Raw genomic sequence first — 15,722 nt, 5'->3', positions numbered from 1 at the left:
CGCACCGAACATTTTTGTTTCAACTTTGAAAACGTTTGTTGTTTGACATATTTAGAATTTAAATTTCGAAACGGTTTCGAATCATTGCAAGGTTAGCAATAGTAACCGAGGTGACGTGGAATGATTAGCGTGGGATTACTGTAGCATGATTATCCGGGCGTCACACGGTCCTCCCAAGTGATATTCGTCATGATTTGCCCCGGGTTGCCAATTATGTTGAAGCGGACAATGAGCAAGCATGCCAGGAGACGTTGGACCTGTTAGATGAAAAGCGGGACATGGCTTTGGCTCGTTCGGCGGTTTATCAGCAAGACCTGCAGCGTTATCACAGCCGCCGGGTTAAAACAAGAACCTTTCAAGAAGGCAACTTGGTGCTCCGGCTCATCCAGGATCAGACCGATATGGACAAGTTATCCCCACCTTGGGAAGGACCCTTGGTGGTCAGCAAGAATCTGCACAACGGATCATACTACCTCATTGACGTTCGAGACAACTCACGCAGTTATGAGGAGGAGACCCGGCGGCCGTGGAACATAGCTCTCCGTCGGCCTTACTGTACTTGAGCCATAGGCTTCTCTTATGTACATATTTCAACAATGTATATATTATGATCAATATAATAAACCAGCATCCTTGCTCTAAGAAGGGCCTCTGCTGTTTTTTCTCAAATATCTTTTGAGTTACATGGGGGCTTCAGCTGGAAAAGCGGAGTACTACCTATTAAATCGGCTATCATGCCTCAATACAGCTCGGGAGCTTCACACCTAAGGGGCCAAAGAGAGTCTGGATGCTATGCACAGCTCAAACATAGGCACTCAATGAGCACAGCTCACAAAGTTACTTGGGGGCTCTTTGTGTAAAGTAACAAAGAGTTTGAAAGGACCCTTGTAATTGGGTATCGACCCACGGCTTGGAAGCCTGGTGTATTCACCTAAAACCCCGGGTTAACCTGCCTTCATCAAGTAAGCCACTCCTATCTAGGTAATCCTGGCATGACCCGCCGAACATTTGACATGTCAATCTTATACAGACCCTGAAATTGTCAAAGTTAAAACGACGATAGGTTAGTTGGAGGTCCATCTTAAAAGGCTTTGCAAAATGGTTTAACTCAGTGGCCTGGCAGCCCATGAAAAGCCCCGAATTTGGGCCTGGCAGCCCTTGAAAAGCCTCGACTACACGATTTTAAGTCTGCTTTTTGCAAAAATTTTACTCTTCGATAACTTATTTGAACCGGTGTCTATTGACCCGGTGTGGCTTTTTAGTCATCATAATAACCCGGTGTTGGTTAACCCGGCTTGCCTTTCAACTACAAGTTGTCAGACCACTCATTATTAAACCGGTGTTTGTTAACCCGGCTTGGCTTTCAACTACAAGTTGTCTGACCATATTTATTATTATCAAACCGGTGTTACAAAACCCGGTCTGGCTTTGACTATACATCGCCAGTTTGATCATCTAGTGTTCATCGTAACCCGGCGTGATTTATTACACACCAGCACTGCATGGTGGGAGTTATCAATACTCAAGATTTGGGTTTTCACCCTTCATCCAATCATAGTTGGTAAACCAACTTAGTGGTTTAATATCACAGGTCTGATGTATTTCATATTTCTATTCAGCCTTGGTAATAAACCAGGCTTTGTCTTGGACATTATGACCCGTCCGGCGGTAAACCGCCCGGACAATTCTTTTTTATGCAGATATTAGGAATGCATGAAATTATCACAGTATATTTAAGTACAGCAAATATCATGGCGGATCAACAAAGTCATGCATCAGTGCAACAGATCAAAGTATTTTAACTAGCCTATTACAAGGTGATTTAAGGCCCAAAAATAATGATTGTTTTTACAGAACAAAGTCTGTGCCAATAAACAGATTGTTGGATCAAGATTCATCGCCGGGTTGATGTGATGTTGATGGATCTTTAGGCGTCGGTTCAACCTCCTCCTCTCCACCTAGTGGATGGAAGTCAACGGTGGTCCAGTCAATCCGGGTTAAAGCTTGAAAGACAGCCTCTTCACTTATAAGGTTTGACGGTTCAACGTCAGGAGCATAAGTGTGCTTACGAATTGGCGGAATAAGATTCTGCACTTCCTTCACAACAGTGTCAACTCGATGGTTGTTGGCATCATAGAAAGACCGATGCGAAGTCAAATTCACCTCTTCAGCCAACTGACTTGCTACCGGACGCATCTCCTTGGTCAGGGCCTTGAGGGCTTCATTATCGAATGCTGATCTGTTTTCCTATTCATCCGGATAGCCCTTGGCGATATCAACTGGGTCCAGGTCAGCTATCCATGATTTGGCATGAGTCAGTACTAGTAAAGCGCCCGCTCCGGTAGCCGATCGCTTCAACTCTTCTATCTGAGCAGGAGTCATTGAGAGCCTAGCCAAGGTATCCTTGATCAAGGTGGGTGCCAGTTTGTTGTATGAAGCTGCAGAGATGACTCGTTGAGCACCACTATGCAATTACTCAATCAATGTGTAGGCTGCCTTCAACTTCATCTGCATATCTGCGCCTAGATGAGCGATGCGATTACCTGAAACGGTTTTGAAACTTAAATGTTAAACAGGCAGAGTTGAAGATACTTCAGAACAGGATATTATAAAGAACCTACCAAAAATTGCAGCTGTCATGTTGTTCACTTGATGTTTCAGCCGAGTCAGCTCTTCCTCAACCAGTTTAAGAGCTGGTTCGGCGTCTTCAGCCCGCTTCAACAAAGCAGCCTTTTCAGTTTCCCAGTTGGTGCATTCAGTTTTGAAGCCATCCTTCAATTGTTCCATGGCAGTCAAAGCGCCCTTTAGCTCCTCTTTGGCTTTAGAGGTCTCTTCTTGCTGGGACTTGATGTTTTCTTGAAGATCCGCGATTTGAGACTCTTTGGTGTTTATATCAGCCTACAAAGTCAGATGATAAAGTGGTTAATATCTCTTAAAGTCCCAAGTGCATAAAAAGTTATACACTTGGCACTTGGGGGCTAATGCGGATTGCTTTTTAAACCGGATATTTTAAAGTCCCAATGTTCAATACAAGTATAAAACTTGGCACTTGGGGGCTAAAGGCCTCATTGATCAGTTAAATGACAAACTGAAGGCAGTTGATAAAGACAAAGTGTTAACAGAAAGTCCCAGTTCATCTTCATGAGGTAAACCGGTCCTTGGGGTGCTGCTCAGTTGAAGTATTCTTAATATTAGAAGACCCGGTTTGTCTACAAGAGATAAACCGGCCCTTTAGGGCTACTATGGAGTTGATATATGTTGCAAGCAAATTTAAAGTGTTTTGAAGATTACCTCGTAGCGCTCCTTCATTAAGTTCACCAAACCGGCTTCATAATCTCGGCTTGTGAAGAGGCGGTTTAAGAATCCGGAATGAAGTTCCTCAGTGCTAAGGTTAACAAAGCTGGACAAATCTATCATCCCCTTCCCCCTGCCCATAGCTGCAAATTCCTCCTTGGCAGTGTGCTTTGACAAAACAACTGGGTTGCCAGGGGCAGTGAAACCATGACCAGTGATAACAACATCATCATCGCCACCTTTTGAGGGAGTTGGCGGATTGACAGTATCCCTGGCCGGGCTTGACACATCGTCGCCCTTGGTTGGGCTTGGAGGATCAGCATGCGGACTGGACGGATTGACTTCTGTCGCTTCAACATATGTATCTTGAGTTTGAGGTACAGGGTCATCAATGGCAATATCAGTTTCTTTGTCAGCGCCTTCTGAAATTCTGTCTGGTTCAACTTCTTCAGTAGGGACAGCGGTCTTTGCTTTCTTGCTCAGACGAGCTTTGGCACAGTGATATTAAAACAAGAGGTTAGTTGATAAACCAGTGCAAAAAGACAAAGTTAAAGATAGTATCCTTACCCAGGGACAGTCTTGAGGGGAGGCATCTGAGTGGTGGATGAACCGCCAGATGAAGAATTGGAAGACACCTGGTAATTCTAGTCAGACGGATTAAGAGGGTCACGGAAACAACCCTTCAAGGGATAAACACATTCGGGAGAACAAGAAACCTCTGGACGACGCTTCCGGTTTGGTGTATCTGGTAAACCGGAAGAAGTGACATGTTGGCCGTTGTGCTAGGTTGTGCGACGACCTTCATGTTGCTGTGTCTTTAAAGAAAATTGTGGATCCAAATGAGCAAGAGGGTGAGAATATTTTACTTTCCGAACTATGCGGCGAAGTCTTTGAATCGGCACATATTTTGAATCAGAAGAAAGGATGGTTACCTCAACATGGTCCGCACGACTGGCTTCCGTATCATCCTGGTAATAGTCATTGTCAATAAGATGGACGAAAAATGAGCCAAGGGAGTCAAGTTCTACCTCGTTTTCAGATTCATTGACACCCTCAGGCGGATCAGAAGACTCGCCAGTTTTCTTGTTGCCCGTCTTCTTTATGACTTTGCTTTTTGGGTGTTGAGTCCTCACCAGTTTGTTTGAAGGTTTTCTCTTCCAGAAAGAACTATTGTCCTGTAAAAACAAACAAAGGATTATCAGAATAAAGTTCAAGCGGAAACGGGTCAATAAAGGTGGAAAAGGGTAAAATTCTTACTGCTGGCAGTTTGTTGGAAGTACAAAAAGGAGCTAATTCGGTCTTGCTGCATTGAGCGACCGGTTCATCCAACATCTTCTTCACAGCTTGAGTGACTTCGTCATCAATCAATTCTATCTCATGAAACCGTTGAGGGTCTTTGACGTTTCCGGTGTATTCATGCATCAAACCGGAGCGGCGGCTTAAGGGAAGAATACCCCATGAAACCCAGCATTGAATGAGGTCAATGCCAGTTAAACCGTTCGCCAGGAGGGCTCGGAGCTTAATGATTTGTCGTGCATAAACTTGCCGCTCTTTAGCGGTGGGCCATTGAGGTAGTGGATGGCTATTGCTAAGTCGCTGAGCATGGTAACCCGATAGAGGGTTTTCATCAGCAGGTGCAGTGTTTAGACAGTAAAACCAGGTTTGATTCCAATCCTTTGGATGGCTGTGGTGTTTTGCATGAGGGAAGTCATCTTCTTTCCTTTTCTAAATTGATACGCTGCCAAGTTCAGTGTTTGGGCCGTCAGAGAATTCGGTCCGGCGGTTTAAGTGGAAAAAGTCTCTGAAGAGCTCAACAGTTGGTTCCTCTTGAAGATAAACTTCGTAGAACACTTGAAAATTGCATATGTTGGACACAAAGTTTGGTCCAATATCCTGAGGATGGAGTTGAAGGCTAGCAAGCACATCCGGAAATTTTTTTAACCGGGTGGGCTAAAACCCCGGTCTAGATGCTGCATGAATAAAATTACTTCCCCGTTTTGAGGCTCTGGAGGGCACTCAGGGCCAGGAACTCGCCAATGGAGGATGTCTTTCTTGGCCAAAGCGCCGGTCAAAACATATCCATTGAGCTGCGTTTCGGTGATCCGGGAAGGAACCCAGTTGCATGCGGCGAATTGCTTGGTCATATTGGAAAGGAAACTGAAAAAAGCATGAAGGCCGGTTTATGATTCAAAGTTGATGTATACCAACCAGAGTTAAACCGGCAAATTATGCATGTTAAACCGGCTACTGCTACTCAAGTTAGCTGGCGGTTTAAGTGAGGGCTAATGGTACCAGGCGGATTATGATTTTCGACAAGTTAAACCGCCTATGAGGAACGCAACAGAGCTGAAATTTGCTAAGTGTTGCAGAAACAAGTTTCACACAATGAGGATATAATTTTGGATCTATCGTGCTTCTATAAAGAAAAATTTCTACAACCTACAATGGCGTTAAGCAGTGCAGATGAGTTCTTGAGGTCTAAGGGGATCATTTCGTCGAAGAAAGGGGCTCGCGAGTATTGAAAGGAAAGGCAAAAACAACTACCGCATCAGTTCTGTGTCGTTTTCGATCAAGAAAGCTCAGGGTGCAGACATTAGAGAGGAATGGCGATGAACTATGAAGAATATAGGCGAACTCCAAAACCCTAATGCAGATCTAGGGTGCGGGAAAACAAATACTTACCAGTGCAGATCTACTACGGAGGGATGCCACGAGCTCTGGTTCGATTTAGGGTGATGCAGCGGTCGGGGACTGAGGGAGTCCTGGATTAGGAGGTGTTCGGATGGCCGGACTATGACCTTTGGTCGGACTCCCGGACTATGAAGATGCAAGATTGAAGACTTCGTCCCGTGTCCGGATGGGACTTTCCTTGGCGTGGAAGGCAAGCTTGGCGATATGATATGAAGATCTCCTCCCATTGTAACCGACTCTATGTAACCCTAGCCCTCTCCGGTGTCTATATAAACCGGAGAGTTTTAGTCCATAGGACGAACAACAATCATACCATAGGCTAGCTTCTAGGGTTTAGCCTCTCTGATCTCGTGGTAGATCCACTCTTGTACTACCCATATCATCAATATTAATCAAGCAGGAGTAGGGTTTTACCTCCATTGAGAGGCCCCAAACCTGGATAAAAACATCGTGTCCCTTGTCTCCTGTTACCATCCGCCTAGACGCATAGTTCGGGACCCCCTACCCAAAATCCGCCGGTTTTGACACCGACATTGGTGCTTTCATTGAGAGTTCCTCTGTGTCGTCACTGTCAGGAAGGATGTCGCACCCCGTCTTTAAAGACGGCGCTGTTGCTAAAGGAGCTTTGGGTGTCGGCCAAACCCTCCGGCTAGGCAGGTTTTTGATGACCGCCTGTTCGGCCGCCGCGCCGACGATGACCTCTCAGGCCATCGAAAGCAATCTTCACATTAGCTCGGAACTCGTCGAGCAGTTAGATCCGACGGAGCTCTCTTCCCTGAATGAGCTCCTGGATCGCATTGCCTCCCTGGGAGTCGCTACAGATTACGGCCAGATTGGGCTTAAACCCGATCAGAGAGAGATCGACTCTCCCTAGGTCACCCACCACGTTGAAGTGGTGGAAGAACAATGCGGCGCATCTTCCCCCGCTCTAAAGACCATATGTGTCCAGATTCCCGACCCCTCCAAGCCGGATACCTGCGGAGGGGAGGATGTTGCCCAAGTCCTGAACCCAAAGTCAGGCAGCAGGCCTGATTCATTGAATAATGTCCAAGAAAGCAAGCTTCCGAATTCGGAAACTTCTTGGCCCATGAATCTTTTATCGGGCAAGGTTCCGGATTTAAATCCACCCGCCCACCCAACTATAAGGAATTTATCCCAAATATGGCAAGTTCCCGGGGAAACAGTACACCACTATTGGGCCAGATTCCTCCTGGTGATGAACAGGATAAAGGACTGCCGTGAGGAAGAAGCAATTTCATTCTTCTGTAACAACTGCACGGACATCGGAATCCTCAACACCATAAGTCGCCGCGAAATTACATGCTTCGCCGACTTGACATCCATAGTACAAAAGTACTGTGCGACAGAAAGCGTTCGGAAAACCAAAGATAAATTCTGGGACAATCCGGCCCTGAATACAACACGAGTCTGAAACAAAAGGGCACATTATCACCAGGCACTTGAGCCAAACATCAAAAAACAAAAACCCTCTATAGGGTATGGGACCGTACTGGAGGGATGGCTCAATGGACCCTGTAAAATTCACAGTTCAGGGGACGTCACACCAACTCACAGCCTTAGAGCATGTTGGATACTCCGGCAGGTGGCCAGAAGTGGCGAGGAGCTTCTAACTCCAGAATCCGAAGAACACCACCCCAGAAACGCCAGTACGGTGTCGACAGTCTTCGAGACCTTCGCATCAAACAATGCAAGGAAACAAACCCTCCGCAACCTTACCGAAGTCTACCAAGTAGCAACAATAAACCCATGGAGTGACACGGCTATTACTTTTAATGCCAGTGACGAACCTAAATTCGGGACAGCCCGAGCACCAGCCGCATTGGTCCTCGGTCCAATAGTGGACGGCTTCCGACTTACAAAGGTACTCATGGACGGCGGCAGCGGACTTAACCTCATCTACGAGGAAACCCTGCGAAAAATGGAATAGACTGGAGCCACATTGAGCGCAGCAACACAACCTTCAGAGGAATAATACCAAGCCGGGAAGCGTGCTGTTCAGGGAAAATCACACTGGATGTGGTGTTCGGCACGCCGGATAATTACAGATCTGAGGAAGTCACATTTCAAGTGGCCCCGTTCAGCAGCGGATACCACGCTCTGCTAGGGACAGAAGCATTTACAATTTTTAAAGCCATACCCCATTATGGGTACATGAAGCTCAAAATGCCCGGACCCAACGGAATCATCACTCTTGCAAGTGATCCGGACACAGCGCTCCGCACCGAAAACAAGACAGCCGCACTGGCCCTGGAGACATTATCCGAAGCCCTAGCGGCCGAGGAACTAAGTGCGTTGCGCACCACGGTGGACAGGGACGATTTGATACTAGATAAGAGATCCAAGTCCACCTCTTTCAAACCAGCGGACGAAATAGTCAAATTCCAAGTTCATCCAATGGACCCCACAAAAACGGCCTCCATCGGGGCACAACTAAAAACCAATGTAGACGCCACACTCACAGAATTCCTGCGAGAAAATTGGGACATTTTTGCCTGGCACCCTTCAGACATGACAGGAATCCCACGCAGGCTAGCTGAGCACAGCCTGAACATCCTAAAAGGGTTTAAACCCGTTAAGCAGACTCTACGGCGTTTCTCCGAAACCAAGAGACAAGCCATGGGAGAAGAGCTAGCAAAACTACTGGAAGCCGGATTCATCAGAGATATAAAACATCCGGACTGGCTAGCAAACCTGGTAATGGTACCAAAGAAGGACAAATCCTGGCGCCTATGTGTCGATTTCAAAGACCTAAATAAGGCCTGCCCAAAGGATCCTTTCCCACTCCCCCGAATTGATCAAATCATTGACGCCACCGCAGGACATGACTCATTGTGTTTCCTCGATGCATACTCTGGCTACCACCAAATCAGGATGGCAGAGTCAGACCAAGCCACAACGGCATTCATCACCCCATACGGCCCATTCTGCTTCAACACGATGCCCTTCGGGCTCAAAAACGCTGGCGCAACATATCAGCGCATGATTCAGACATGTCTGGCCAACCAGATCGGCAAAACAGTTTAAGCATACGTAGATGACGTGGTCGTCAAAACCAAACACGTCGATACTCTAGTAGACGACTTGAGGCTCACATTCGACAATCTCCGAACATACGACATTAAGCTCAACCCGGAAAAATGCATTTTAAGCGTACCAACCGGAAAGCTCTTGGGCTTCATCATATCCGGTAGAGGAATTGAAGCAAACCCAGCCAAGATCCGAGCTCTGACACAACTGCATACCCCAAAAGACCTCAAACAAATACAAAAATTGACAGGATGCGTGGCGGCTCTAAGCCGCTTTATTTCCCGCTTAAGAGAAAAGGCATTACCCCTCTATCGCCTCCTGCGGCGCACCAAACACTTCGAGTGGACGGATGCCGCCACGGCCAGACTCGGAGAAATAAAAGCCATACTTGCAACAAATCCGGTCCTGGCCGCGCCCAACACGGGCGAACCAATGCTATTATACATCGCGGCAACCCATCAAGTTGTAAACGAGAAACGGACGGACACAAGTTCCCTCTCCAAAAACCAGTTTACTACGTGTCCACTATCCTAACTCCATGCAAGTCATGGTACCCGCATTATCAAAAGATAGCATACGCGGTGTTCATGGCATCCCAGAAGTTGTGACACTATTTTCAAGAGTGTTCAATAATAGTGGTATCCGAAGTACCTCTTAATGATATTATAAACAACTGCGACGCAACGGGCCGGATTGCCAAATGGGCTATCGAGCTCCTCCCGTTTGACATAACTTACAAGCCAAGGCGAGCTATTAAGTCGCAGGTTTTGGCCGACTTCATCGCCGAATGGACCGAAGCCAAGCTCCCTAAAGAGTACGACAGATACTCCAACTGGATCATGCACTTCGACGGCTCCAAAATGTTGGCTGTCCTGGGCGCTGGCGTCATTCTGACGTCCCCAACCGGAGATACAGTCCAATACATACTTTAGATAATGTACACAGATTCCAACAATGCAGCCGAATACGAGGCCCTTCTACATGGTCTCCGGATGGCAGTCTCCATGGGCATTCAGCGCCTCGAGGTCCGCGGTGTCAGGACCCCGACTCGATGCCACATAGGTCTAGCATGTAACACCTCATATCACTTTGCGGCCTCACACACGGTATTCCACGGGTGTCGTCTTACCTTTGCCCAGGACCGTTTGCGCCTTTTGGCACACGTATGTGATAGTGTCGCTAGCACCCATATGATAAGGAGCCCGGGCTGACATGGCTAGTCGTAAACCCAAAGTGGCACAGACTTACAGGGACAGGCATCCATGACCCAGCAACGAACGTGTCGGTCATCAGCAAGTGGGTCCGGGCTGTAGCACTGGGCTAGCAGGACTCCGGTAAACCGGGCTGTAGCGGGCTAACAGGACTCCGGTACTCAATGCGTGACATTTCCCCGAAGGGACAGACACAGGAACGAAGAAGGACACATGCCGGCCAGCCTAAGTGTTCCGGAGCAGTAGCAAGCTACCATGGCTCGGTGGAAACACTAGGAGACATTTCCCGGTAAGAGAGGCTACTAAAGATAAACAACTAGATAGTCAGATCCCACACATACCAAGCATTTCGATCATACACACAATATGCTCGATATGTGCAAATACAACAAGGCATCACAACATGACTCTACGACACAAGTACTTTATTTAAGGTTCAGATAGCCATACATAACATACACATAGGTACGGGTCACACGACCCAGCATTCAAGTCATACAGTCATACAAACCAGCAGCGGAAGTAACTTGTCTGGGTACAGACAACTAGTAAAATAAAAGAGGCTTGGAAAGCCTAGCTATACTACGTGGTCCTTCACAAGCTCAGGATCACCACCTGGGCCTTAGCCTACTCATTGATGTCAACGTCTACGAAGAACCCATCAGAAGGGGTTGCAGCGTCTTCTGTAAAATGTAAATTATAGCAACATGAGTACAAAGGTACTCAGCAAGACTTACATCAGATCCTACATACATGCACATTATCAAGAAGGGTTGGTGGAGTTGTTGCAGCAAGCCAGCTTTGACTCTTGTCTAGACTATCCTACGAGACTCCAACTTGAAATGGTTTTGCGCACACGAGTCCACTACTCACCACTTCAATACACTACCGAGGATCCACCTCCGTCTTCCTACGGAAGAGCCATCCTCGACACTCACACTTATCTTGAGGCTTTTAGTAGTTTCCATTTACTTGTCTATGAACTGTATAGGTAACCAAGTAGTCCTTTACCGCGGACGCGGCTATTCGAATAGATCATGTTAACCCTGCAGGGGTGTACTTCTTCATACATGTTTCCACCACTTAGCGTCTGCACACGACATGTGCTCGGCAGACTTCAAGCGAAAGCCGACGGGGGTGTAGACCACGACCTACCTAAACACCTAAGTCTCTAGTCCAGGTTTATCGCCTATTCGGGTTCCATCCATGAGGAGACCCGGCCGAGGTTTCGCTCACAGCCCCAAACGATGTGAACAGGGTTCCCGAGATACCTAACGGGTATTCGGTACACCGTGCCACGTACCTACCGCATCACAGCCCACCCCTACGGTCAGCGTTGTCCACGGCCTCCAGTAGGCTACAAACACCAGAAACTACTTGCAACTCCTGGACAGAGAACTAGGGTGGCTAAGAAGTCGAGCGGGGTCATATTTCAGGGCCCAATGCATGGTAGTAGCTGTATCTTAAATCACACATACAGATCTCAGTGCTTAAGGTTGGCTTCAATGAAACAACCCACCATGTACTCCTACATGGCCTCTCATCGATACCTTTACCAAATCGTGTTCACCTCACCACTCTTATTACCGACATAATCATTTCACTCTAGCCCATCACCCAGATGAACCAGACCTGACACGACTCTAAGCATAGCAGGCATAGCAAGGTAGGAACAACACATACATATGGCTCAATCAACTCCTACACATGCTAGTGGGTTTCATCTAGTTACTATGGCAATGACAGGTCATGCAGAGGAAGTGGGTTCAACTACCGTAGCACACAGCAGTTTGAAACGCGTTGTCTTAATGCAGTAAAAGAGAGCAGGAGCGAGAACATGGGATTGTATCGATATGATCAAATGGTTGGTTGCTTGCCTGATGGTTCGATGCACTGATACGGTTCTTTGTTAGGGTAATCACGGTACTCCTCGGAGGCAGAACCTGCCGCAAAGAACACCGATACACAACCATCACCAAACAATGTGCAACAATATGATGCATGCATGAAACATGGCAATATGAGTGTGTTGGGCTAATGCAACTAAGACCAGAAGGGTTTGAACCAATTTGAGGCAAAGATTCAAATTTCAAACTCATACATGGCCCTTCAAAGTGTTTTACCTTGTTCTGCATTAAACATCAAGTTAACTTGTTTAATCATGCATGAAAATAGTATAGATGGATAGATTGGATTTTTCTGATCATTTTTCATATATAACTTGTCTGATTTGGAGTTACAGATTAAAAGTTATGAATTTTTGAAGTTTAAACTATATTCTGGAATTTCCTATATTAGATTAAATCCAGAAAATCAATTACTGCGTCAGCCTGACGTCAGTGTGACATCAGCAGGTCAACGGGACACGGTCCGGGTCAAACGTGACAGTGGGTCCCGCGTGTCAGTGTGATTAGTTAAACTAAAATTAATTTAAACTAATCCTAAATAGTTAACAGGGCTGGGCCCCACCTGTCATTGACTCAGGAGAGTCAACCAGGGCCCACCCGTGGTCAAACCCAGGTCGGCTGCACCGGTGTTTAGCCGCCGGCGAGCCCGACGCGGCGGCGGAAGTGGTTTTGGCCGTTCCGGCCAACAAATGGGTCGCGGAAGCCATCGGAGTGGAGCTGAGGACGAGCCGCAGCTCTTGGTGGAGTCCGTTGGGGTCGGGGTGGCCAGAGTTGGCGCCGGCGACGACTTTGGCGGCCACCGGAGTTCGGCCGCAGGCGAACTTGATGCTAGAGGGGTCGGTGAGGTGCGGGGAGTAGCTGGTTAGGTGCTACGTGACGCGGTGAGCATGATGGACACCAGTTTGTGGCCGGAGGGTGACCGGGAGCACGTCGGCGACGAGCTCTGCGGTGGTGGGTGCGGTTGAGCTCCGGGAGGTCACTACACAGCTCGGAAGCAAGAAAAGAAGGGAGGGGAAGATGGCTAAGCTCACGGGGAGTTCGACGAAGCACTTGGTGCGGCCGGGGACAGGCCGGAGCGACGACGGCGTTGAAGGGGATCTCCGGCGACGGCGGCTTGGTCGAGGTCGATGCGGTGGACTCGGGCCTTGCGAGCGCTCGGGGCTCGGCTTGCTCGAAGGAGAGGAGGGTGGCGGAGCTCTTGGACACGGCGGCACGGCGTGGGGTTGACGGAGGGCGTGGCTACGGCGAGGGGGTGGCGGCGATGGCGTCGGCCATGGAGGGGGAGCGCGAGAGAGAGGGGTTGGGGGAGAATGGAGGTGTCCTGGAGGTTCACGGCGTGGCGTGGAGTTCATCCATCCAGCCCCGAGGCGAGGAGGTGAAGCAGGGCGACGGCCAGCTGCGTGGCGCGCACTGCGGTCGCCGTCGGGCACCTGCCTGCCTGCCTGGCCGGCAAGCAGCTTGCTGGAGCGGCGCTGTGCTGGGCCGGCAGGTGGGCCGGGTGCTGGGCGCCAGGTAAGTTTTCCTGTTACTTCCTGTTTTCTATTTTTTTAATACTTCTGCAACTTTGTTGAATTAATAAAAATACTTAGGCAACTCCTAAAATCACCAAACTACTCCTGGTCCATAGTTGGATTATTTCCAACATGAAACATTTTAGTTTGGAGATATTTGAGCATCTGAATATTTTATATAATTTTAAATGCCCAAATTCAAATATCTATGATTTAATTCAAAGACCCTAAGATGACCTAGGAAAATGTGCATCACTTTTGGCAGAGGTTCTGAACCAAGACAAAAATGATGGGCATTTTAGAAGGGCATTTCAGGTTCATTGAAAAAGTTTTTAGCAAACCCTAATTGGTTTCAGAGGGGGCTGGGGGTTCTGTCATCCCCATTTCAGGTTTCTGATGAAAGAATAGACATGATGCAACACTCTAATGCATGAACTAGCTAGGGTGTGACACGCGGGGATCCAAACCTCGCAATATCCCAAATAAATGGAGACTTTGACGCCAAGGATCTGAAAATGGCAGCTTACCGCAACACCGTCTTAAAGATGTCAGCTCGGTTTGAGGGGCTCGAATTTCATCACATAGCCCGAGAGAATAACCAGGCAGCAGACGTGTTGGCACGCATCGGCGTCAAGCGCGATGCCGTCCCTCCCAACATCTTCCTAGAGAGGCTGTTCAAGCCATCCGTATCATGGGAGGGAGAGTCCGGAAACAATAGCCCGGAAACAACCGCACTGCCCCTCATCGAACACTCTGACACAGTTGATGGCTCCGCCAACGAAACAACACCGTCAGCCCACACAATAATGGCAGTCATTTCCCCGTGGACAGAACCATTCCTAGCCTACTTAACTAGGTAGGAACTCCTCGAGGACCAAAACGAGGCCCGCTGCATAGTGTGGCGATCTAAAGCCTACATAGTCCATGAGGGAGAGCTTTATAAGAAAAGCAAAACCGGAGTCCTTCAAAGGTGTATCTCCGAAGAGGAAGGGCGAGACCTTCTGGCTGAAATTCATGCCGGACTTGGAGGGCACCACGCTGCAGCCCGGGCCCTTGTAAGCAAGGCCTTCCGTACCGGATTTTATTGGCCAACGGCCCGGGCAGACGCTCAGGACTTAGTGCAGCGATGCGTCGGTTGCTAGTTATTCGCCAACCAAAGCCATATGCCACCTACCTCCCTACAAACTATACCCATTACCTGGCCTTTTGCGGTCTGGGGGCTTGACATGGTCAGACCCCTTAAAGGAGGAACCCACAAGCAAAAATATCTACTGGTCATGGTGGACAAATTCACCAAATGGATAGAGGCCAAGCATGTAAAGACGGCCGAATCAGGACCGGTGATAGACTTCTTATCCAGGGTCGTACACCGTTACGGCGTCCCCCACAGCACCATAATTGACAATGGCACAAACTTCACGGCCGATGAAGTCAAAGCCTGGTGCAAAAACATGGGCATTAAGCTCGACTACGCTTCAGTCTATCACCCTCAAACCAATGGTCAAGTCGAGCGAGCCAACGGTCTCATTATGAGCTGAATCAAACCCAGACTAGTGCGATACCTCAAGGAATCCAACACGCACTGGGTAGAGGAGCTTGACTCCGTACTTTGGGGGCTACGGACCACGCCAAATCGCACTACCGGATTCACACCATTTTTTATGGTATACGGCGCAGAGGAAGTACTGCCATGCGACATAAGTCATGACTCACCTTGAGTGCGAATGTACGAAAAAAGAGAAGCCGAGCTCGATCGGCAGGACAGCTTGGACGCATTGGCGGAGGAGCGCGACGTGGCAAAAGCTCGTTCCGCATTCTATCAATATCAGGCTCGAAGATATCAAAGCAGAGAAGTACGGGCCAAAACTTATAACGTTAGCGAACTAGTTCTACGCCTACCGAACAAGAAAAATGACAAACTAAAGCCCAAATGGGAGGGTCCCTTCATAATCGACCAAGTACTGACTGGTGGAGCGTACCGTCTGTGAAACGCATCGAACAACCGACTCGAGCCGAACCCATGGAATGCAGCATGCCTACGAAGATTCTACGCCTAGCGC

Source organism: Triticum aestivum, chromosome 3B (assembly GCF_018294505.1).
Source record: "Triticum aestivum cultivar Chinese Spring chromosome 3B, IWGSC CS RefSeq v2.1, whole genome shotgun sequence".
NCBI lineage: Eukaryota > Viridiplantae > Streptophyta > Magnoliopsida > Poales > Poaceae > Triticum > Triticum aestivum.
Note: the sequence above shows the minus strand (reverse complement) of the source record.